Source organism: Panthera leo, chromosome C1 (genome assembly GCF_018350215.1).
Source record: "Panthera leo isolate Ple1 chromosome C1, P.leo_Ple1_pat1.1, whole genome shotgun sequence".
Classification (NCBI taxonomy): domain Eukaryota; kingdom Metazoa; phylum Chordata; class Mammalia; order Carnivora; family Felidae; genus Panthera; species Panthera leo.
In genome coordinates, this window is record NC_056686.1 from 168,586,986 (window position 1) to 168,613,562 (window position 26,577).

Consider the following 26,577-nt stretch of genomic DNA (forward strand, 5'->3'; position numbering starts at 1 on the left):
AGTAAAGAAGAACTTAAGAAAATAATGGGCAGCTGTGCCTCAGGAAGCCCTTGGAAGGGGTGGGGAAGACACTGAAAAATATGCCTAGACACAGATGATAGTCTCTTTCTATGTCTTTAGTGGCTAAAACTGCATCCCCTCTACTACTTGCAGACATTGGTTTGGCAACTTGAGAGTCTGAGGGCAGGCAGAGGAGAAAGTTCAGTGCGTACCGAGTGTGGCTGATCAAAGGGGAACGCAGCAGAGCGCGGCCTTGCCATTGTAAGGAGAAGAATCACAGCATTATCCCCTCCAGCCAGAGGGACAAAGGCGAATTCGAAAGCTAAGCCCCTTGAAAGCTATTAAACATTAGAGCCGCTGACCAGGCAAGTTCCCTTCAATAGTGACCTCTGTCGTTTCCCAGCACTAGCCGCCTGGCTTCCTGGTCCCTGCATGCCGGGGGTCGTGCAGAAAAGGGTCTGAAGCCGCAGGGCTCAGGCTGGAAACCCAGGGTCTGCAAAGCCGGGTCTGACGTAGGACTATGTCACATGAGGCGGCCTTCCTGGCAACCGCGCGACCCGTGTCGCGTCTCCTGGCACCGGCTTCTGTTTCCCGGCTCCCCGACCGCGTGGGAGGAAAGGACATTGACAGGCCCCGGCACTTTGAAACCTTTATCCTTCCTAGTTGTTCACTTGACTCCCAAGTTTCTGGGGGAGTAGGAGGCACCGTGCGGGCTTGCCTGCAGGGGCGCCACCCCGGAGCCGAGAGGCGCAGGTGCCCCTGCAGGGGATCCACAAGCCTTCTCTGGGTGTCTCCCGAGGAGGAGTAATGACCCGGCGGGTCCCGTGGCAGACGGAGTTGTGATGCAGGGTAGGAAATCACATGGGCAGTCTGGCGTTCAGATATGTCAGCGAATGGTTCATCAAAATGTTCTACAAGAAGGCATGCCTGAGTGGGACTTTTGCCAGGCAAACATTAATTGGAAATGAATGAACGGTAATTAACAGGAAGTGTTTCTGAAAGGGTTATGATGATATTGCCCAACCTAAGGGTCGCCTTTAATTTAACCACTACCACTCAAGGCCATAGTGAAGGCGATTTCACATGCTGTATCTATTTCAAGTGCTTTGTTGAAAGAAAGCAATAAAAGGCCAAGATAGGTGAGAATCGTGTAGTTTTTCCAGAGAAGTGCATCCTCACAAGTATGGATTTAGGAGAACAGCCATTTGAGAGTTGAAGGCCTAGCATTTTCCTTGATCTCTAGTTAAGTGTAATCTACTGTTTAGCATCAGGGTTAAGGGAAGAGTTAATTCACAGTGCTGTTAAGATCCCACCCACTTCTGAGATTCCCTTGAGGCCAAGGATTAATTTGTACCTTTCATAAGGACTTATTTATTATCACTTTTAATCTTATTTTTCCCTTTGCATCTTTGTACTTCCTCTTTGCTGGCCTCAACTCCTTAGCATTTCACATCCAAGGTGAGAGTAAAATAACTGTTGTAGAAGTTAAAAAAACTTCTGAAGTTACAGCACTTCTAAACAACACAATGGTCGTGCCTTATCTACCATAACTAAGGAGCACTTACTATGTGTTCATTAAACACAGCACCATAAACATAAAATGAAATCCCCTTATCAGTGCCTCTAGTTACTGCTTAATGGTTAATGTGCCAAGCATTCTCTCCTTTCTTACAACTGTGAGGTTGGGTGCTATTACTATCTCACTTTAGAGGTGAGGAAAAGGAGGCAAGAAGAATTAAGGCCATAGATAATAAGGGATGGGAAGGGACTTAAAATTTGGATCTAGCCAGATCTATGTATTTGAGTGTTAGGACTTAAGAAAATGTCCCTTCCAAAGGGTTTAATAGGTGACAACCTTGTTAGTTTTCTTCTCAAACTCATCTCCTTTTTCTTTTTATCTCTTTCTCCTAATAAAAAAAGTTTAGATTTACCAGGACATATTTTTACTTTTCTTAATTTTTTTTTTAATGTTTACTTATTTATTTATTTTGAGAGAGAGAGAGAGAAAAAGCACAATTTAAGCGTCTGGCTTTGGCTCAGGTCATGGTCTCATGGTTCATGAATTCGAGCCCCGCATCAGGCTCTGTGCTGACAGCTCAGAGCCTGGAGCCTGCTACCAGGATATATTTTAAACCAGAGTTAGTCTTATTCTTCCAATTATACCTAATACTACCATCAGATTATGAATAATTTTATTGCACCTTTCCGTGTGGCATAAAGAATGTTATAATTATGCTATTTATACAATCATGTTGTTCAAGATACTGGATCTCCTACCTAAGGGAGTAGTCACATGTGACACTAAACTTTTGGAGGAAACAACTATACCACACTTGGAGAATGAGTCACAATCTAATGGAGAAGGGCAAGAATGAAAGCGTTTTTATGTTGCCTTCATAACTAATGCCTCTCCTGACACTTCAAATGAAGCCCACCCAGAAGGAGGAAGAAGAGAAGCCTCTTAGAAATGGACCATATGCTCTATGTCTGTAAAAGATACATCATGACACCTTTTCATGTGGCTATCTCATTGACCTCTAAGCTGGTTAGCAGAGGGAGAAGATATAAATGTCTGTATTCAGAGGATGAGATAATTAAGAACTAATAGAGTTAAATAACTAGTCTTAAGTTCTAGGAGAAGGCAAAAAACAGAATGTCATTTTCCATACTCTAAGACTTCCCCTCTATCAGTAGTTTCTAGGCAGCAACATAAAAATACCTTCCTACCTGGTTTTTTGAAACCAGTAGGTTTTCTTACCCCTCTAGATACAGTGAAGTTTTTGTGCTCAAAACCAAAGTCTCTTAGTTCAAACAGACAATTAGAACGTGGTTGCAGGCATCCTATTTCTTCAAGGCATCAAACAGGCCTCTTGTATTAAAAACTGCTCTATACAAATATTAAATAATTGGAATTTTGAGGGGAAAAACCAAATATCTTGGTTTTTGTTTTTACAGCTCCTTTTATATTTCAACCTGGAGGAAGATAGTAATATTTCTCAAATAAATTCCTTAAAAAGAAATCTTCAATGTTGCATCTGTGATGGTCTTTAATAATAACAGGCATAGGGGGTTGAGAGCAAGAGGCCTTAAGGTGCATACCTAACCAGACCTGAGGCCTTCACTGCTGCCTGATCCCATAGGGTCTGCTCTGTTTTATTGGCTTCTCATTGGTTGGTCATCACATGTTTTGCCACCATAGTGAAATTTCACCTTATTACAAATAATAGTGCTAACTAAGACAAGAATTTTCTTTCTATTATCAGTTTGCCCTGAGTTCTTAATAAAAACAAAACAAAACAAAAACCACTATAGGGGTGCCTGGGTGGCTCAGTCAGTTTAGTGTCCAGCTCTTGATTTTGGCCCAGGTCAAGATGTCATGGTTCATGGAATCAAGCCCCATATCAGGCTCTGCACTGACAGTATGGAGCCTTCTTGGGATTCTCTCTCCCCCTCTGTCTCTGCCCCTCCCCCACTCGCACTCACTGGCTCTCTTGCTCACTCTCTCAAATTAAAAAAAAACAAAACACACTATATATTCAGCCAACTACATATTCTCTCCTATACTAGTTCAATCTAGCTCAATTTTTGGATATGACATTCCCAACTAACATTTAAGGACTTTGGGGGTGGGGAGAAGAATTGTCCTGAAATAAGGGGGAATAAGGATGGGCTAGTACTTAGGAAACAGAAAGGACCGGGGTGTTCATCAGCTTCGGAGCAGATAACTAATTAGAATGATTTGGCAGGTCTATAACATGCCACAGCTAGCTGTGTGTGTGTGTGTGTGTGTGTGTGTGTGTGTGTGTGTGCACATGCCATATGGCCTATCAATTCTTTAGCACGAAGGCTATAGGTACTGGTACATTGGTAAAGGCAGTGTGTTTAGTACAATATAGGTTCTTTTTAAAATAATTTTTATGTTTATTTATTTTTGATGGAGAGAGAGAGAGAGAAAGAGCACGAGAAGGGGAGGGGCAGAGAAAGAGGGAGAAACAAAAAACAAAGCAGGCTCCAGGATCTGGGCTGTCAGCACAGAGCCTGACATGGGGTTCAAATCCACAAGGCATGAAATCATGACCTGAGCTGAAGTCGGACACTTAACTGACTGAGCCACCAGGTGCCCCAGTATAATATAGGTTATTAATAAAAGTTAGGAATCCCAACTTAGATTTTTTTTAAATAAAGTTGTTGTTTTTTTTCCCCAGGTAGTCAACTAAAGATTTATTCTTTCCCCCACTTCAAAGGAAGGACCATCAAAAAAATGCTCCAGTCTTCTCTTACCTTCCCAAAGAAAACTTTTAAGAATAATGGTCCTTTGTTTTCTAGTTCTCTCTGACTTTAGGGAAGCGCTTATCTATTTTAATTTTGTAATTTAAAAATGTTTTACTTTAGTATCCACTGTATACCAAACAATGTATAATTAGATTATGGAAACAGAGAAAAATGTCCCCTGAATGCAGAAAGTTACCATCTCAGTATTGGAAAAGGTAGTTTGTTTCTAATATTCTTGATCATATTTAAAATTTAATCTTAAGTGTTATAAATATTAGAGTTAAATCTTTTGTTATCTTGGACATATTTTATAGTTTTCTAGAAAACTATAGTGAGGATAAAGTGAGGGATATGTGAGGTCTGAGGAATTCAGTGCTCCCATTTCTTATTTTGTAAGTAGACAAATATAGTGTTTGTATAATTCTCTTTTCTTAGTTATTAGGTATTGATTAGTTTTTCCTGGGCTATGAACAAAAGTAAATGTGACTTTTTGTGAAACTCACTGTTTTAATACCTGTGGTTTTTAACGAATTGGCTCCAAAAGTGAACACAAGAAGCTGAAGTACTCTCCCAGAACGTGGAAACAGTGAAGATTAAATGCCCAGGAATGAGGTTTTGAAACCTGTAACAAGCATCCAATATTTCATTGAGCTCTTCTGGACCTCAGTTACTCCTGTCAGCTATGAAACCAGTGTTCAGAACCCCAAGAACGACGTAGCTCCCATTCTCAACTGAACCATACCATCAGAGTTTAGGAAGCAACTGGAGTGTTTCTCAGCACGTACACCTGGAGGCTTTTCTCAGTCACCTTGAGAGATCTGAGTAAAGAGAATTTGTTGATTTATGTGTAAATCATGATTTCCTAGAAAACACGGTTAATTTCAGGTTCTGTTAGGATGTCTGGACAGCAGCTGAGTGGGCTTAGCAGGAGAAGTGGTAAGGTGACTGGGACACATGGTGAAATTCCCTAATATAACTGGAGAGTTTTATTTTATTTTATTTTATTTTATTTTATTTTATTTTATTTTATTTTATTTTTTATTCTATTCTATTCTATTCTATAAGTTTATTTACTTGTTTTGAGAGAGACAGAGACAGCACAAGTGGGGGAGGGCCAGAGAGAGAGGAGACAGAGAATCCTAAGCAGGCTCTGTGCTGCCAGCACGGAGCCTGATGCAGGACTCAAACCCATGAACTGTGAGATCATAACCTGAGCAGAAACCAAGAGTGGGACGCTTAAGTGACTGAGCCACCACACACCCCTCTAGTATAACTGGATATTTTAGACAGGTAAGGAAACTACCAAGAGGTTCCCTGTTGATGTGTTGATGCAAGTACGCATTTAGTGTGTGTCTTCACTTGATTTAAATTAATCTTCACCACTCCAGCTAGGATCTTTAATTTTTAGAACTATCTTTCAAAAGCAAAGGAGAGATCTAAGTACTGCCACTTATTTCTAGAAACCACCAGGAAAACAACATTTCCAGTTTTATGTTGTATATTCACTTCAGTTTGCTCATTGTATTTCATCACTGAATTTGTCATGGAATGACTTCTGAATCCACATCTGGGCATTGGGATTATTAAAGTTTATGGATATTTTTCCTTTTCCCCCAAAAAATTTAAGGCAGCTTATAAAGTAAAGTTTTTCTACTGCAAGGCTGTGTCCCAAATGCAAGAAGTCTTTAGATTTATTTAAAAACTTTTTTTTTAATGTTTATTTTTGAGAGAGAGACAGAGACAGAGTGTGAGGAGCAGAGGGGCAGAGAGAGAAGGAGACACAGAATGTGAAGCAGGCACCAGGCTCTGAGCTGTCAGCACAGAGCCCAATGTGGGTCTTGAACTCACGAACCGCAAAATCATGGCCTGAGCCGAAGTCAGACGCTTAACTGACTGAGCCACCCAGGTGTCCCTAGATTTATTTTTAAATAATGATGCAGAACATGGGAGATAACCTGAAGTGACAGATAAGCAGCAAAACTAAATTTTACTTTCTATGCTGATTTTGCACTAGTATTATCATCATAGGTAATAATCAGGAGTGTGCCATCTGAAACTGGGCAGAGCTACTGGGCTAGCCAAAGTCAGTACAACACACCCAGGGGTGTTGTCACAACGCCCTGGATTTCACCACCCCTGGGTGTTCACAGAGAAGGGATGACACTCAAAGGTATGCAGCCAAACAGTAATTGTTAGATGTCATCTTCTGCTGGGAAATAAGATAATTAAATAATTGTTTTCAAGCTACCACTTATGGATACTATGGCCTCTCTCTGGAAAATAATAACCCTTCAAGTGGACCAAGCTCATACTTTATAGCATAGGACTTTTTAGGATTCTGCAGTGTTTAGCTTTTGAGATTGCAGTTTGGATACATATCAAAGAAGCATAGCCAATTTGGCATTGCTCAGAGCCTGACCAGCCAACCAGGACCCCTTCAGAAGGTGATTTTCCAGTCTGAATTTTTCAGGGCCTTGGTATCCCCCTCCTATTTCCTTCTCCATTATGTTGATTGCATTCATGGCTTATTAGTGGTGCCAGCAGAAATGTTGGCTGAAAAAGTCAGGAAAAGCACAATCAGTCCAAACTGAAGGCCACTAGGCATATAGATGAAAGATTTGGGGAAAAAGGAATTATGGTTTTAAATGAGTTTTTAAAATGTTTTCAGATTTTATTAACCAATAATGTCTTTGAATCTTATTTATGAAAGAAAATAGATCTTTCTGTGTTCCTCTCAACCTAGTAATGTGCGCCAATGAATCCCATTTTTTACAACCAGGAGGCAAATATCCACCTTTCCCCGGTTTTCTTATATTACTATCTCTGATTTACACTTCTTCAAGGAAGATTTTCTCTACTTGCTGCCATCCTATTGATTCCTCAGCTTTATCGGGGGTCACCAAGTCTTAATAATTGCTAAATCCAATGAAAGCTTTCAGTCTGATCTCGCTAAGCCTCTGCTACATTTGATGCTATGACTCATTCTTTAGTTCTTGAAGCTCTCTTTTTCTATAAAATCCATAAGACTATATCCATCCAGCTACTCTTGTATTATTCTGACCCTTCTCTTCCTAGCACCTCTTCTTCCACCCACACAAATGTTGCCATAACCCTAGATTATGTCTTCCATATGCTGCACTTCTCAGACTAGATGCTTCACCTGAGTAAAACTGCCCATTTTGATCGAACTGATACCTATTTGCTAATGACCCCCACATATATGTCCAGGCTCAGCTCTCAAGTTATAGATTTCCATATCCAGTTTCCTGTTGGTCACTGTTACCTGTATATTTTACTGGCCTCTCAAACAGAACTGACTATGTTGAACTTTGGTCTCTCCTCTTCCATTGGTCACTCTTTGAGGACTCTCTTTCCTTTAGTGTCTGCACCAAACTGCCAAATACCTAAATTAAAAATCCAGAAGTTTACTTTGTTTGTTGACTGCATGAAGGTCAAGTGTTGATTGGATATTGAAGTGTGCCTTACTCAAGGCTCTTGAATACCAGTATCTTTTGATTTATCATTGCTACATCTTTTAGTTCTTTATGATTTCTTCCCAAGTGCTATCTATTTAAGATTCCTTAACAATTATAGCTCTTAAAAACCTTTGATACTAATAGTTCTTATAAGCATTTAGTTTTCCTTCCTACATAGTTCTTTCAAGGGCTTTAAGTTATACTTTTATAGAAAGTTATACATTCTCTGCTAGCACCCTGAAAACCCCTGTTTACAAAGAAGGAAGGAAGGAAAGAAGGAAGGAAAGAAGGAAAGAAGAGAGAAGTGGGGGAGAGAGCAGAAGGGAGGAAATAAGGAAGAAAGGAAAGGAAAGGAAAGGAAAGGAAAGGAAAGGAAAGGAAAGAAAGAAAGAAAGAAAGAAAGAAAGAAAGAAAGGGAGAGGGAAGGAGGAAAGAAGAAAAGAAATAAGGAGAAAGAAAGGAAAGAAAGAAAGGGAATACAGAAAGAAAAGGAAGAAAAGAGAAAGCTAGCTCAACACACACCTCTGGTTCATGGACATGCCAAGTTTCTTCTGGGATGATAAGCTGCCAAGCACCAAAGTACTGTAACTCATCATCCCCAGTGAATGAGAGGAAGAGGTGGTGTGGAAAGAACATCCTGTTTTCCAGAACTTCAGTGACTGAAGTGCTGTCATCTCACATTATTTTTTTTCTCATTTTTGCATGTGTTTCATCTTATTCTACCCCCAAAACTACATGGTTAACATAGGTAACTAAAATCCAGCTTATGCAAAGAAGCTAGAGCATAAGAAAAGCACGGCAGTTTAAGTGAATTCCTTGTCTCACAGCCTAAGAGGTAAAAAGCAGGGAAGTTTAAGTGAATTCCTTGTCTGACAGCCTAAGAGGTAATGGAAGCACACAAAAATGTCCTAAGTCTCACAAGCACCATCCTCTGGTTTTGGAGATCTTTGAATGGTGTGATGCCAAACTTGCTGACTTTTCATAAGCCCTCCTATCTGAATTACTGTATTACCAGAGTCGATTTATTTCTATTTTTAGAAAGATACTTAGTTTGAGAACATCAACCAGGTGAATTCTCATTAATAACAATATTGTTATTCTATAAAAAGAAAGTTCTACTAGCAACTTGAATGCCAACTCTGTGTTAAGTATGTGGTAATTATTTTATAAATGTTCTTTTACTTAAACTGCAAAATAACATTCTGAAGTAAGGTTCATTATTCCATTTTTAATATGTGGAAACCAAGGTTCAGAGGGCATAAATAACTTTCTTAAGGTTATGCAGTTGGTAAGTACTGGAACTTAGATGAAATGTAAGTCTGTTTTTGTCTAAGCTTAAGTACTCTAAAATTCCTTTGTTCTTTTTGCTAAAATAACACTTGTTTAATTTGACTCTTAATGGGCACCTTGGACGTTTTTAGCTTAAATAAGCTATACATTCAAAGTGTTAGATGTGTTATTTCAAATTTTCGAAATGAATGATACATTTATTGCTATCAGAGTCTCAAATGCAAAAATTTGACAAATGTCAGCAATAATTAAATGTTATTATTTGATATTTAAGATAATAACAACAGTATTTTTATTCACAAGGAAGAATAAGAAGTACCTTTTGCTTTCATGGATCATAAAACCTGTTTGGGTAAGTTAGTCCCTATGTTTGTGACGACAGCTTACCAAGTTGATAGTGCTTATCTTTATGGCTCTTCAGTTGAACTTGATATTGATCTATGAAATGAAAGGATTGGAGGAGTACTAACTTCATATTGCTTGTTTACTCATGAAACATGATTTTATCAAACACATGAGGAATGGTACTTAAAGAAAAGATGACACTGATCTTTAAGGTCATTTGAAAATTCTGTTTGATTTCAAATCTGCAAGATGCTTACTTCTTCAGAAACTCACTCAGAGGAAGCAAGTCTTGAATTAGAAGACAAAAATCGTTAACTAGGAACTCCAACCTGAAGGTTCCAAATTGTTTAACCGTCATAATAGGGGAGAACACATTCTTAATATGAAATTGAATTTTTTTTTCTTTTTAAGGGCGGAGATGATTTTACCTTGTTTGAGAAAATGTTTGGGATTTTAGTCATTTTACTTTAATAAAAAGACCTGACTAAATACCATCTTTGCCACTTTTTCAAGTTCATCTACATATAGAAGACTATCTTCTAAAATATTAAACTGTGATTAATTATACTTTCCTGCACATTATCATCTTTAAAAACATTAGTTAGAGATGAGAAATTAGCTTATGTCTTTTGCCACTTAGAAACAAAACCAATATTCCACCTGTCAACTACTGGGAGAAGAAATACATAGGTAACAAAAATAATTCATTTATTCAAATTCTCTTTTTGTGAACACATAAAAAATAAAACAGACATTCTTCATTATGAGGCCATACCATAGAGTCATAACTTTCCAGAATTGTGTCAAGATATATTTCGGATTGCAAAGAGAATATCATATTGGTATAATACTTAGATTCAATCAAATAAGCAGATGAAATTTTATGGGATACATCTGATAACAAGTAGTATAATTCAAGAACAACTTTTGAGTTCACTTAAACCTAGTTGTACTATATAAAAAGACAAAGGAGGCACTGAGAACTTAGCTGGGTTTCAAACCCATAAAGCTGGCTCTCAATAGCATGAGTCACCCAGAGATAAAGGCATCCAGTGATTTACTTGAATCATTCATTGCCAGCCTGGAAAAGATTTTGGAAATTAGCAGTGTCCTCACTTTTTTTGATGGCATGGCAAAAGAAAGGCTAATTCATGAAAAGGAGAAACCCCTTTCATTTGACGTTGGATTTCCTCCTAGCTCAAACACAAATGGCATTACTAACAACAAAGCAACATGCTAGGAGGCTAGATGGAGATTATGTGCCTTTAAGAATAGGCTACCATCTTTTGAGCATAACTAAAGGGTGACCTGGTAACTTTGAGACTATAAATGATCTCATTTGACAGACTATCCTTCTTGTCTAAAAAAAAAAAAAAAAAAAAGAACATCAATAAGACTTCACTAACTTCCCAGGCAGCTGTGCTTTGTTGAACTTGACAGTTTCCATTTTTACTCTGTGAATGATTTCTTATCCTGGTTAGAATGTATGATTCAGGTACATGCAGATTCTTTGTGGAGTTTTAGGATGATGAAGTATGCTTACAACGAGAGAGTACATTATCCACCATCTTTGTTCTTTGAAGATGTTGACAGTCTGGCTATCCTCTGGCCTAATTGAGAAACTGGGCCATGCTAAATTAACCACAAACTCATCATCATGACACTAGATGGTATTTGCATCTCCTCCCCAGCGCTGGCACTGCCTCTTCTGAATTCAGGAAAGGGGTCAAGGCTCATGAGAATGGCAATCCATGGTTCAGCTAGGCCCATACAGGGTCCCCTCTCCAGTAGAGCAATGATACACTCTGTATGCTGGGACCTCTTCAGAGATGGAAGGAAAGAAACAGGCAATAGTTTCTTAATTCCATGAAACTGTTAATCCCAGACTTGAGGAAAGACCAGAAGGTGATAAGTTATTTTTCTCTAACTTGAATGTATACACTTCTCAGGATATATCTATAACAGCTGAGCTGCAGCCATGCTTTTTGGCCTCTTTCTTTGGTTCCTATTCCGAAAGCACCAACCTGGTGTTGTTGACAAGCTGTTCTTACCCTCCATGGCTGCTTCATGGCTGAAATGTGAATGTGTTTTACTGTGTAATTAAAAGCAACCCTTCCTTTCTGTTTTCTGGTTGCCAAACTGGGCAGCAGTTGTTATTTCTCCTCCATGTTCTTGTTCAAGGAGTTGGTTTGCAGAGAGGATGATTCCAATTCTGGCTTTGGTTTCCCTTCAACCTGAAGTGTCTCTAACTGGCACAGTCTCCTGATACTTGGACTGGAGGTAAACTCATTTTACAACTGGTTTCTGCTAGTCTGCACATATAGTTCCTAGTTTAATAATAAACCTTTTTTTGTTGTTGCTCTTAACACAATTTGTAAATTACTTCCCAGAGCCGCCCTTACTAAATGTCTGTGACCTTATTGTCAAGAAAGTCTTGACAAGCAGAAGCTGCTGCCTGGGGGTTGGAATGTACTACTTCCTGTTCTTTCTCTCCAAGCTGAAGCATTCTATCCAAACAAAAACTGAACTTGGTGCACATGTGACCCAAAGCTAGCTTGAAATGAAACTCTCTGAAGATGAAAAACTTTACACATTAACTCCTGGTTCCACTCCATCTACTTACAGTGCCTAAGACCACAAAGAGGGCCTTGTAAAAAGAACCAAAATAAACAAAGGGATGGCTCAAGCTGTGAACTAAGACAAACAAGCAATCAACAGCCACAGATAGCATCAGATTAATTGCTGCTGATATCCGACAAAATGCAAAAAAACTACGACAATGGCATAGTACTGTTTAAGTCAACCACCCCACAGCCCTGCCAGGACACTACTCAATCTTAGGGTATTTCAATATAAGGGAAATCAGTACTTGAACCCCAACCCAACTTGCATATGACCAGAAGGAGCAGAAGAATCCTGTGTCTTTACTACAAAAATATCGTGACAACAGAATGGACACTCTGTTAGAAAAGCCTGGGATCTCATCTTGATGTTTTCCTTGTAGCCATGCTCCCAGTTTTTCTATCAATAATTTACTTAAGATACAACATGAGCCCTAGCAAAAGGGGCGCATAGCCAGATATTAAACTGTGAAGGCTTGCTTTCTTTTCTTCAGGAAATAAATTAACAATAAATCATAATATAAATGGAGACAGAAAAATTACAAGCCAATCATTGAGTGGCTTCCCTCAAAAGGGCAAATGTAAGGGAAGACACCTCACTTTTCCAAGGGGAGGTGCCACCCAGGAGAAGAAAGACATGGGGAAAAGAGGAGTTAGAAAGACTGTGACTCTGGTTCTATGAGATGATAGTAACTGCCCAGGAGATGGCTGTATGTGGGAACTCAGAAAGCTGAGCCCCAGAGCTATAAATCTTTTGGTCTTTGGCCAGGCAGAGCATGAAAACCCATGACACTTGTGGAAGGGCTGCCTTTCCCCCTATGAACCTCCATGGCAGGCTCTGCCCTGGCTCTAGCAGTGGTCATTGGAATAGTGGGCCTTGCGTCTGTCTTGTTCTGGGCCGGATTTTAAGGATGGAGATTTTGTGGCATGCAAAGTACTTCCCCTTACTTAAGCCTATGTTCCCCCTGGTGAGATGCCCAGCACCTAGCATTCAGAAGACATCCCAAGGCTAGTGTGCAGCATAGCAGTGCCCAGCAGGACAAGTACAATACAAACTTATTTGTACTGCTTTACATCTGTGGGGTGGCCAAGGCTCAAAAGAGTTATACCTCACAGGCCTCACTTGCTCAGCTAGAGGAAATCTACTGGGATGACCCCATATATCACTAGGGCATGAAAGTACTTCCTATTCCTCATCCCGAATATTTGCATCCATGGAGTTGGATACCATCTTGACCCCTGTGGTTGCTACAGAAGCTGGGGTTTGCTCTCACCTTGTATCATTTACTCCAACTCTCCAAGGCTAGGTTCCTAAGTCACTAGCATCACTGCTCTCCTTTGAGAGAGACGAAGCTAGGCAATATTCCCCTTCTCCTGACTCCACAATTTCCATAAGCATTAGGGAATCCTTGGATATATAATCAGGAAGAAATGGGAGCCTTAGATGAGGCACAGAAAAAAAACTCTTCTTGCAAGTGGAAGGCACACTGAGGTCATCAGTTATACACTGTGGTGATTGACAGAGGAGACCCTCAGCATATAGAACTATTAGTGTCCAAAGTGGGAAAGCCCTGGGTAAACCAAGACGAACTGGTCATCCAGTTGCAAAATGTATAGGGAGTCATCGCGTTTTCCATATATTCAATAAAACTTTAATTTGGAACTTGAAATTTTAATTCACAAAGAAGCTGATAAACTCATGCTTGACCAATTGTATTATAGGCTTATAGGTAGAATACAATAAATTTAAGAGAAATAAAATGTTTCCCATAAGGACTTACATATGGATTTAGGTCTATCAATTTAGCATCATTCTCAAGTTGTACTTTACAGTGAGATTCAAGGCCTTCAACTGAATTGTTCTATTAGAATAACTGTAAAGATTATAACTAGGGTTTATGTACTGCTATATGACTTGGAAAAAATTTTAGATCCACTTACTTAAAATTTACATTAATCTTGAGATATTACTCTCAATCATATTTTGTTGATGCAGAAAGGCAAAAGGCCACCCAACTCATAAAGGACAGAGTAGGATCTCAAATGTAGATCTGCTCAACTTCAGAGCCTGAACTTTTAAATTCTTAAGGAACATACAAACAAAGGGAATAGCATGTGTAAAAGCCCTGAGGTAGTTTAGAGAGCTTAACATTGTCAAGGAACAAACAGCTTAGTATAATGTGATGAGAAATTAAGCCACAGAGTTTTGTGGGGTCCAGAAGGCAGTGTGCCATAAGAGTCTTGTTAGAGTTTGGCCTCTAAAATAAGGGAATGAGGGGCACCTGGGTGGCTCAGTCGCTTAAGCGTCCGACTTCAGCTCAGGTCATGATCTCGCAGGTTCTTGAGTTCAAGCCCCACATCAGGCTCTGTGCTGACAGCTTAGAGCCTGGAGCCTGCTTCAGATTCTATATCTCCCTCTCTTTCTGCCCCTCCCCCACTCAGGCTCTGTCTCTCTCTGTCTCAAAAATAAATAAACACTAAAAAAAAAAGAAATTTAAATAAGGGAATGGGATGATATTAAAGCAGACAAATAAAATTATCAGACTTGAATTTAGAAAGTTTCTTTTACTTCTTTGTGAAATATTTACCTAGGGAGATCAGTTTGGAATCTCTTGAGGTTGTTCAAACAGGCAAAGATGGTGGTTTAGGCTAGGATTGTGGCAAGTGAAGATGGAGAGAAGTGGATTGATTGGAGAGATCTTTAAAAGGTAGAATCAGTAGACTTAACTGGATTTGGGTAGTGAGGGGGAAGCAGATGTCAAGAATGACCTCAAACAAGGTTCCTGGAGGACCAGCAAGACAGCTGTTAGAATGATGATCTTTCAGAGGCATTATAACTCCACTGGGTAACTTAGTGAACTATAAATACAGCCTACTGTGTACAGTGCTAAAGTATACAATGGCCATGAGTGGAAACTGAAAAACAAAAATGTCCTCTCTACTAGTGTGTGTGTGTGTGTGTATTTAATTATCAGAATTTAAATATCCTGCCATCTACCAAATAATAAATTATTAAGTTTGGAGAGAAAAAAATAAAACAGCTGGGAGAACAAGAATTGCAGAAAAGTTAAAAGAGGTTTGTTATTTTCACTGAGAACATTTTCTTGCTTTGGCCAGTAGAAGTGAATTAATAAATGAATATGTTTCTATCTACATGTTTTTAATTTTGAAACTCATCCCTCTCCTTTCCCCCTATAGTAAGTTGAATCGCACTCACAAAGATTCATTTTCACCCAAACTTCAGAATTTAACCTTATTTAAAAACAAGGTCTTTGCAAATGTAATTAATTAAGGATCTCAAGATAAAATCATTGTGGACCTTAATGTGGATTTTAATCCAATGACTGGTGTCCTTAAAAGAAGAGTGGAGAATACAGAGACGAAGGAGAAGACCATATGAAGACAGAGGCAGAGATTCATTACACAGCCACAAGCCAAAGAATGCTTGTGGCCACCAGAAACTGGAATAAGCAAGAAAGGTTTCTACCCTGGAGCCTTCAAAGGGACAACGGCTGGGCTGGCACCTTGATTTTAGATGGCTAAGCCTCTAGAATCTTAAGAGAATATCTGTTGTTTTAAGCCACAAAGTTTGTGGTAATTTGTTATGGCAGCCGTAGGAAACTAATACACCCACTAAATAAATGTTGAACAAATGGTCTGTGGTTTGGTCCAACCTTGTTCCCTGGTTTCTGGCAGAAGCAACAGGGAGTATGTGATACACTTTTCAGTAAGATACACTGGCAGAGAGAAGACTTGAATGGGAAAATGAATTCAGACTTAGACACGATGAGTTTCAGTTGCCTGTGTCTTATCTAAGTAGAGATGTTAAAGTGTCAATTGGATATATTGTACTGTAGCACTGTGGTCTAGACAGCCTAAATATGCTGGAAGTTTTCTGTGCACAAGTGGTATGTGACCCATAGGAGTGGTTCTGATTGCCTAGGAAGTAAGTTTTGCAAAAGAGAAAGGTTCAACAGGGAGCTCTATCATTTAAACATGGGTGGGAAATGAAGAGATGCTAAAGGAGATTGGAAGGAAACAGTAGAGAAGGCAGAGAAAAGCCAAGGGAGGAGGGTGGCATTTCAGCCAGGGGAGGAGACTACTTGCCTGTGTTGAGGGCTGAGATGTCAAATATGAAACAGATTGAACATGGCCATTGGCATTAGCAACACGAAGATTCCTGGTGGCCTCAGTAAGAGTGGTTTCAACAGAGTGGGATTCATATTGGAGTAGCTTGAGAAGTATATACATATTTGAAATATTTTAATATGTTTTCTAAAAGGAAGGAAGTGAAAGTTCACAAATCTTGGCTGTGAAGGAGAGTGGGATAAGAGAATGCACGTGTGTGTGTGTGTGTGTGTGTGTGTGTGTGTGTGCGTGTGTGTCTCAAGATGTAAAGGACTTGGACATATTTAAATTCTGTTGAAAGGGAAATGTGAGAGAGAGAAATGTTTGAAGGGAATTAGTTTCACGAAACAGTAGTAGGGAGAGAGATGAAATAATCAATAGTGCAAAGTTGCACAGAAGGTGATTGGAAGTGGATTCTCAGGACACACGGAGGAAGGTGGCCTTAGATAGGAGGAGGGACGTTTCCTCCACCATGACTGCAGGAAAATGATGACAGGTGGGAGTAGCTGTGGATGTCAGGTACAGATTTTGTGAAAGGAAGTTCAGGCTGTGAGTTACCCTCTAATGTATCTTTTTCCAGAAAGTTAAAAGGCTATGCCTTAGTTTTTTTCTAGTTCATTTTCTACACTACTACATACTGATATCCTCCTCAATGCCTACAAATTAACCTAAGTAGATGATATTTTAGGATTGTGGTTTCTCTAAAACTTCAGACTGCATAGCTCTGTATTTGACAAAAGTGTCAGTGCACTATACTGTTCTAATAAAATAAAAAGTCTTGTAATTAATTGTTATTAATTATCTCTAGAAAATAGCACACATATCCATAGAATATATTTTACTACTTTCCTGGGAGAGACAAATTATAACACTTTCCAAAAGAAAAACAATATGCATATTCATGGAAAAAATTGCTTTGGGGACTTCCTAATGGATTCAACTGAACTTTTAGAAACGTAAGCAGTCATAACTGCTGTTTTGTAATTATCCTCAAAGTAAATTGAGTAAATACTGGAAGGTGGGTTGCTCATCTAATTGCACACAATGCACAGCAAGTAGATAGGTGTGGAGAAGTGATTTGGTTGGTAGGTAGGCAGTGAGACTACTTAATATCTTTTCTACTGTTCCTGTTACCAGGCACAGGATAAGCTGAATTTAGATGCTGGCTATTGATTTACCCTTTGTGTTTTCTGGCCCCTGGCATGTGAGAATTCTAATATCATGCCTGAGCAACACTGAATAATAAACCAGATACTACTTTGAAAATGTGTGTGGTCCTTTTTTTTATGAGCTATTTTTCTCCCAAACTAATCCTTTTAGTCCCTTATCAAATTCCTTATGGCATATTCACCCTCAGGAACAGGAAAAAGTACAGAACATCCCCGCCCATTTTCTTTGACATAGCAATTACTGCCTGATAATGGTGTGGTAGAAATAGCCAGCATACTTGGAAATCAAGACTGAACTACTAATAAATGTTAATTGATTATTTAATCTAGTAGATTTGTTTTGTTGCTATATGTGTTAGCCATCTGATCTATGGTTAATAAGCCACTCTATTCAAGCTCATTACTGTTGGAGATAGGCTCAGTGAATTTTAGTAAAATTTGCCACACTTTATCTCTTGCTTTATAAATCACAGCATGTACCATAATTCATTTCAGTAATGTATTCATAGGGCAATTGTCTGGCTCTACATGTAGTAGTAAGAAAGATTTTCTGTTAAAACCCAAGTGGTGTAAAGATATTCTATATTTCATTAGTCTTCTGATGATAACAAAGTTACTTTCATTTACCTTTTGAAAAGTTATACTCCATCTGCATATAGATTTTTTTCAGTTCCTGAATTTTTAGCTAAGGTCTTATAATTCAGTTTTTACATTATCATTTAGAGAATGTTGGTTTTAATTATTAAACTAAGGGAAGTTAAAAAATGGTGATGCAGAGAACATTATAAATTTTCAGGATTGGCAACTTGGGTTCTTATAGGCCCCTAAAATGTCACTGGAAACAAACAAACAAACAAAAACAAAAATAAGAATTTAAAAACAAGGGCTTAGGGTCATATACAACTCACTGTAAGACCTTCAGCAGATCACTTAATGTCTCTAAACTTCTGTTTTCCTGCCTACACAGTGAAAATATCAGACTAGATGTTCCTTCTAATGCCCTGTCTAGCTCTACTATTCCCAGAACAACCACACTTTACGGGGCAGACAATAATAACTATAAATTATGATTTTTTATTTCAGAAAAAAAGCATGCACACTAAGTTAATATAAAGTAAGGTAGGAGCATAGTACAATGAAAAGGACATGTGAATCAGACTGGGGTTCTGATCTTAGCTTCACCATTCATGGCTTTAAGCAGTTCATTTAATGCTCTCTGGAAGTTTCCTCACTTATAAAATGGGGGTGGCCATTCCCCCTTGATGTGGCTATGACAGCAAACAACCAAATAGATGCACAGAGCTTAGCATAGTGACAGACAAGATAAGCTCTCAACAGATGTTAGTCATTATTTTTGTCATCTTTGTCAGAGAGGACGGCCATGAGTGAAAAGGCATCCAGTACAATTTAGGTGCTCAATAGACACTACCCATTCTTGAATAAATGCAGAAGTCTAGAGGTATAAGACTAGTCACATGGTATCAGAAAAGAAACATTACAAGTGGCCAGATCATGAGAATGAGGCAAGGAGTTTCTCAATAAGGTCAGTAATCCCATACTGGGGAAGCAGGCTAATGATATTGACTCAAAGTTGAAATCCACTGTGGTTAGCATTAAAAAAAAATAACAGTTTAGAAAATTAAGTAAAATGAATCAAAAGGAAATAAAAGCACCTCCAAAAACCAGGAAGCTAATTCACTCAACAGCAAAACCCAGGGAGGTGGGAAGAGCAATTGAGAAAAATTAATGAAGCGAGAATTCTTTCTTGCATCCAGACACAAGCAAGAGGCTGTGCAGAACTCTCATTAACAGACCTGCCATGAACTTACTTTACCTCCTTTGGCTGCTTCCCCTCACTATGTTTTCACACAAGAGAATACTGAACTTGTAATCCAAAAGCTCACTCTGCTGGACGCGTCTCTGAGCCTTTAGAGTCTATGCTTTCCTACCTGAGGAAGCACTGTAATGAAGAATTATGCAATGTGACCTGCTCCTGTGTAATCTAACTAAAAAAAATGCAACCCTTTATTCCTAAATTATAATTTTACAGTTTAACCTTCCAATGGCTGATTTCCTTAAAGTAAGCCCCTCTCAGTGTCCACCCCAGCTATATCTAAGAGTTACTTAGAGATCTTATGATCCCTGGCAAAATCCTTTTAGCTTCTTCTATTCTTACATATATATTTTTTTCCAGGCCACCGTTGATTTTGCTGCTGCTTACTCTTAGGAGGTAGTCATCTAAGAAAACTACCCTCTATTGGCATTGCTGCTCTTAGAAGTGGCAAGGTATCTGCTCTGACTTTCTTCTAGCCATGTTCAATCCTATGCAGTAAGGCATTCACTGGGCCTACCTGCCCCCTTCTAGTTCATGGTCTGGGTACCCTGGACTCCAGAATCATCTGTCCAGAGAGACTTCAGGCTTCAACCCTGGGCCCTTCATTCTGAAGCTATAGCACGTGAATGTGTATACCCTATAGGCTCAAGGGGCAGCAATGGTAGCCATTTGCTGTGAGCTTATATATGGAGTTTGGAAACGTGGCCTGGGATATCCATGCATGGGTGAACAAGAACCCTCCTCATATGGGACAGAGCCAGCATGGGAAGAAAAAGGGAATGGTTTGGGGCAAAAGATGAAAAAGAGAGAAGAGGATTTTAAATTTTAACTGGCCTCCCAGGCCATTATGAAGGTAGGAGGCAAGGTAGGAGGTTGGGACATATTCTAGACAATTAGGTAGTTTGATTCACAATGTTTAAATATTTGGGCATGGGTGTACATGTTTTCTTCGTATTCCTGTCCAGGCCTGTGGACATTGGGTAGGCCCAAATGAGTGAGGTGGTCACCACAATTACCACCTCTTCAACTCTAGGGAGGGCTCTGCCCTTGGTAATTCCTCTTAGGACAAGTGACACCAATCCAGATTTTAATAAGATTTCACTGAACACCTAAAAATAACCAAAGTCTAACACAGAATAACCAACAGCTGTAGTCAGCAATGATTACTTTAAGACCAGCAGACCCAACTAGATTGTAGAGTCCCTGACAAGCTCCTGCAGTGTCTGGTATTGTGAAGACCAGCTCAATTCCACCAATGAGAATCTCTCCACATTTCCAAACTCCAGTCTAAGCTCAACTCTTTATTATTGTTATTCTTGTTCTTGTTTTAAATGAAGTCAGACTTGTTTTATTGAAACCAGAATGATTGACAGTAAGGCTATCTGCTTTCTTGAGATAAGATCCCACCTACCCATCCCACCCCCACTTGTGTGTAATATGATCCCAGTGGCCTGGAAGAGATCATCAAAATTGTTCTCTCCATTTCCCAAAATACTGATCACTCTGTCTTAACTAGCACGTGTTTGCACTACTGAAAGAGCAGTCCAGGAAGCAGAGCATATGCCTCAGGCCAACTCCCCATCGTGGCCTCACCTGTAATAGAAGGAGGGTGTGAAAAAGTGTGAGACTTGCAAATCCCTCCTGTCATAGCCTGGCCTCAGCTCCCAGAATCCTGTGAATAACTATCTAGACAAAAAAAAAAAAAATTACATATTTTCCAAGAACAAGACATCCTTGATTTTAAGGCAGTCTAAATCAAGACTGGGTGGAGGGGACTTCTCTACCCTCTAGGGGCAAAGTCCTGCTAATATTCTCAACTATAGAATTAAAAAGAATTCAGTTTATCAGTTGGAAGTCTCAGCACTTTGGTTAAATCCTTATAATCCAGGGCTTTCTGAAAATATGGGCCTTCATCTGTATCTATATCTGCAAAATTTTAAAGGCTCACCAAAGTGAATTCTCCCAGAACTAAATGAGGTATGTGGTATAAATCACCTTCTACCTCTCTCTGCTTGACAATTTTCAAATTTCAAAATCAATAGAATAAAATCTCTACCATACATTATTAAATGTGTTTACTACTAAAAACATTTGGTATTCATTACTAAAGTGAATAATAGTATCTGTCCTGTCTGTATCATGGACTACTGGGATGATTGAAAGAAAAAAAGGATGGTATGTTAGGGCAATACAGTAGCACCATGAAGTAGGAGGAGCTCAGTCACATTTCTGTTAGCTACTTCACAAACTGTATGTGTTGGTTTCAAAAGCAGATTGCAAACCATAAAATGGTAATCCAAAAGCTAGGTAATTCTATAACCTTTCCTTTCGTACTGAGGCTAGCTGTTTTGGAGAACATATTTGAATTCAATTCGATGTTTCATTGAATTTCTCCTATGCACAAGTCAGTATGATAGGCATTGAAACTCAGACCTTGGCCCAAAGCAACATTTTCAGTTCAACTGCTTAGCTACATTTATAACACCTAGTCTAAAAAATATGTCAGAGCTCTGTTGCTGCTGCTGAAGACCAAGGATTTCTTTTGTTCTTCTCTATTTTCCTTCTTCATTAGTGTACATGACCCAGGAGAATGTTAGGATCTGCCTTCATCTAACAAGTGAATTGCTTTGTTTTGTTACATGAACACTAGGTGTAAGACACAGCTATAATGGTAAAGACTAGATTACAGAATCAGTGGACCTGCTTTCAAATTCTTTTTTTTTTTTTTTTACATGTATTTATTTTGGAGAAACAGAGTGAGACAAAGTGTGAGCGGGGGAGGGGCAGAGAGAGAAGGAAACACAGAATCCAGGCTCCAGGCTCTGAGCCAGGGGTCAGCCACAGAACCTGATGCGGGGCTCGAATCCACGAACTATGAGATTATGACCTGAGCCGAAGTTGGACGCTCAACCAACTGAGCCACCCAGGCGCCCCTCAAATTCTTAACAGCATCATTAAATCAGACCTTGATCATATGTCAAATTGGACTAAGAAAAGTACCTATCTCAAAGGAGTGCTATGAGGATTAAAAAGGATAATGAATATAAAGCCCTTAGGATAGTAGATTCAAATGTGAATCGCTTGGCGAGGAAGATGGCTGCGTAGGAGGACGCTGGGCTCACCGCGCGTCCTGCTGATCACTTAGATTCCACCTACACCTGCCTAAATAACCCAGAAAACTGCCAGAAGTCTAGCAGAATGGAGTCTCCAGAGCCAAGCGCAGACGAGAGGCCCATGGAAGAGGGTAGGAAGGGTGGAGAGGCGGTGCACGCTCCACGGACTGGCGGGAGGGAGCCGGGGCAGAGGGGTGGCCCACCGGCCAAGCAGAGCCCCCGAGTCTGGCTTGCAAAAGCGGAGGGGCTAGACAGAGTGTGTTCTGACAGCAAGCGGGACTTGACATCTGGAAGGTTATAAGCTAACAGCTCTGCTTGGAGAATGGGAGGGCTGGAGGACACCGGGAGGGAGAGTTGTTGAGCCCCCAGATGACAGAGCTCAGTTTGGCGGGGAACAAAGGCGCTCGCCAGCGCCATCTCCCTCGCCCATCCCCCAGCCAAAATCCCAAAGGGAACCAGTTCCTGCCAGGGAACTTGCTTGCTCCCTGCAAACACCCAACGCTGTGCTTCTGTGGAGCCACCCCTCCAGCAGGGGGTCTAACTCCCTCCCGCTGCCACAGGGCCCCTCCTGAAGTGGATCACTGAAGGAGAAGTGAGCTAAGCCTGCCCCTCCTCCCCCGTGCACCTTGCCTACTCACCCCAGCTAATACGCCAGATCCCCAGCACCACAAGCCTGGCAGTGTGCAAGTAGCCCAGACGGGCCACGCCACCCCACAGTGAATCCCGCCCCTAGAAGAGGGGAAGAGAAGGCACACACCAGTCTGACTGTGGCCTCAGCGGTGGGCTGGGGGCAGACATCAGGTCTGACTGCGGCCCCGCCCACCAACTCCAGTTACACACCACAGCACAGGGGAAGTGCCCTGCAGGTCCGCACCACTCCAGGGACTATCCAAAATGACCAAACGGAAGAATTCCCCTCAAAAGAATCTCCAGGAAATAACAACAGCTAATGAACTGATCAAAAAGGATTTAAATGATATAACAGAAAGTGAATTTAGAATAATAGTCATAAAATTAATCGCTGGGCTTGAAAACAGTATAGAGGACAGCAGAGAATCTCTTGCTACAGAGATCAAGGGACTAAGGAACAGTCAGGAGGAGCTGAAAAACGCTTTAAATGAGATGCAAAATACAATGGAAACGACCACGGCTTGGATTGAAGAGGCAGAGGAGAGAATAGGTGAACTAGAAGATAAAGTTATGGAAAAAGAGGAAGCTGAGAAAAAGAGAGATAAAAAAATCCAGGAGTATGAGGGGAAAATTAGAGAACTAAGTGATACACTAAAAAGAAATAATATGCGCATAATTGGTATCCCAGAGGAGGAAGAGAGAGGGAAAGGTGGTGAAGGTGTACTTGAAGAAATAATAGCTGAGAACTTCCCTGAACTGGGGAAAGAAAGAGGCATTGAAATCCAAGAGGCACAGAGAACTCCCTTCAGACGTAACTTGAATCGATCTTCTGCACGACATATCATAGTGAAACTGGCAAAATACAAGGATAAAGAGAAAATTCTGAAAGCAGCAAGGGATAAACGTGCCCTCACATATAAAGGGAGACCTATAAGACTCGTGACTGATCTCTCCTTTGAAACTTGGCAGGCCAGAAAGGATTGGCAGGAGATCTTCAATGTGTTGAACAGAAAAAATAGGCAGCCGAGAATCCTTTATCCAGCAAGTCTGTCATTTAGAATAGAAGGAGAGATAAAGGTCTTCCCAAACAAACAAAAACTGAAGGAATTTGTCACCACTAAACCAGCCCTACAAGAGATCCTAAGGGGGATCCTGTGAGACAAAGTACCAGAGACATCGCTACAAGCATAAAACACACAGACATCACAATGACTCTAAACCCATATCTTTCTTTTTTTTTTTTTTTAAATTTTTTTTTTCAACGTTTTTTATTTATTTTTGGGACAGAGAGAGACAGAGCATGAACGGGGGAGGGGCAGAGAGAGAGGGAGACACAGAATCTGAAACAGGCTCCAGGCTCCGAGCCATCAGCCCAGAGCCTGACGCGGGGCTCGAACTCACGGACCGCGAGATCGTGACCTGGCTGAAGTCGGATGCTTAACCGACTGCGCCACCCAGGCGCCCCTAAACCCATATCTTTCTATAATAACACTGAATGTAAATGGATTAAATGCACCAACCAAAAGACATAGGGTATCAGAATGGATAAAAAACAAGACCCATCTATTTGCTGTCTACAAAAGACTCATTTTAGACCTGAGGACACCTTTAGATTGAGAGTGAGGGGATGGAGAACTATTTATCATGCTACTGGAAGCCAAAAGAAAGCTGGAGTAGCCATACTTATATCAGACAAACTAGACTTTAAATTAAAGGCTGTAACAAGAAATGAAGAAGGGCATTATATAATAATTACAGGGTCTATCCATCAGGAAGAGCTAACAATTATAAATGTCTATGCACCAAATACCAGAGCCCCAAAATATATAAAACAATTACTCATAAACATAAGCAACCTTATTGATAAGAATGTGGTCATTGCAGGGGACTTTAACACTCCACTTACAGAAATGGACAGATCATCTACACACATGGTCAATAAAGAAACAAGGGCCCTGAATGATACATTGGATCAGATGGACTTGACAGATACATTTAGAACTCTGCATCCCAAAGCAACAGAATATACTTTCTTCTCGAGTGAACATGGAACATTCTCCAAGATAGATCATATACTGGGTCACAAAACAGCCCTTCATAAGTATACAAGTATTGAAATCATACCATGCATACTTTCAGACCACAATGCTATGAAGCTTGAAATCAACCACAGGAAAAAGTCTGGAAAACCTCCAAAAGCATGGAGGTTAAAGAACACCCTACTAAAGAATGAGTGGGTCAACCAGGCAATTAGAGAAGAAATTAAAAAATATATGGAAACAGATGAAAATGAAAATACAACAATCCAAACTCTTTGGGATGCAGCGAAGGCAGTCCTGAGAGGAAAATACATCGCAATCCAGGCCTATCTCAAGAAACAAGAAAAATCCCAAATACAAAATCTAACAGCACACCTAAAGGAAATAGAAGCAGAACAGCAAAGGCACCCCAAACCCAGCAGAAGAAGAGAAATCATAAAGATCAGAGCAGAAATAAACAATATAGAATCTAAAAAAACGGTAGAGCAGATCAACGAAACCAAGAGTTGGTTTTTTGAAAAAATAAACAAAATTGACAAACCTCTAGCCAGGCTTCTCAAAAAGAAAAGGGAGATGACCCAAATACATAAAATCATGAATGAAAATGGAATGATTACAACCAATCCCTCAGAGATACAAACAATTATCAGGGAATACCACGAAAAATTATATGCCAACAAATTGGACAACCTGGAAGAAATGGACAAATTCCTAAACACCCACAATCTTCCAAAACTCAATCAGGAGGAAATAGAAAGCTTGAACAGAGCCATAACCAGGGAAGAAATTGAATCGGTTATCAAAAATCTCCCAACAAATAAGAGTCCAGGACCAGATGGCTTCCCAGGGGAGTTCTACCAGACGTTTAAAGCAGAGATAATACCTATCCTTCTCAAGCTATTCCAAGAAATAGAAAGGGAAGGAAAACTTCCAGACTCATTCAATGAAGCCAGTATTACTTTGATTCCTAAACCAGACAGAGACCCAGTAAAAAAAGAGAACTACATGCCAATATCCCCGATGAATATGGATGCAAAAATTCTCAATAAGATACTAGCAAATCGAATTCAACAGTATATAAAAAGAATTATTCACCATGATCAAGTGGGATTCATTCCTGGGATGCAGGGCTGGTTCAACATTCGCAAATCAATCAACATGATACATCACATTAATAAGAGAAAAGATAAGAACCATATGATCCTGTCAATCGATGCAGAAAAGGCCTTTGACAAAATCCAGCACCTTTCTTAATAAAAACCTTTGAGAAAGTCGGGATAGAAGGAACATACTTAAACGTCATAAAAGCCATTTATGAAAAGCCCACAGCTAACATCATCCTCAATGGGGAAAAACTGAGAGCTTTTTCCCTGAGATCAGGAACACGACAGGGATGCCCACTGTCACCGCTGTTGTTTAACATAGTGTTGGAAGTTCTAGCATCAGCAATCAGACAACAAAAGGAAATCAAAGGCATCAAAATTGGCAAAGATGAAGTCAAGCTTTCGCTTTTTGCAGATGACATGATACTATACATGGAAAATCCAATAGACTCCACCAAAAGTCTGCTAGAACTGATACATGAATTCAGCAAAGTTGCAGGATACAAAATCAATGTACAGAAATCAGTTGCATTCTTATACACTAACAATGAAGCAAC

The 26,577-nt window shown here is 39.9% G+C and overlaps 2 long non-coding RNA genes across 2 annotated transcripts in view; one reads left to right on the plus strand and one right to left on the minus strand.

Annotated features, from left to right (window-relative positions):
- Positions 1 to 7,561: 7,561 nt before the first annotated feature.
- The window catches only part of LOC122226331, a 54,888-nt gene continuing 35,872 nt past the window's right edge, over positions 7,562 to 26,577 (minus strand). Inside the window, exon 4 of the long non-coding RNA XR_006205588.1 lies at positions 7,562 to 7,676. This is a non-coding gene — a long non-coding RNA (uncharacterized LOC122226331). The remainder of the gene's footprint in view (positions 7,677 to 26,577) is intronic.
- On the plus strand, positions 9,341 to 12,444 carry LOC122226330. Its single transcript, XR_006205587.1, has 3 exons — positions 9,341 to 9,390; positions 11,565 to 11,663; positions 11,774 to 12,444. It is a non-coding gene; the product is annotated as an uncharacterized LOC122226330 (long non-coding RNA).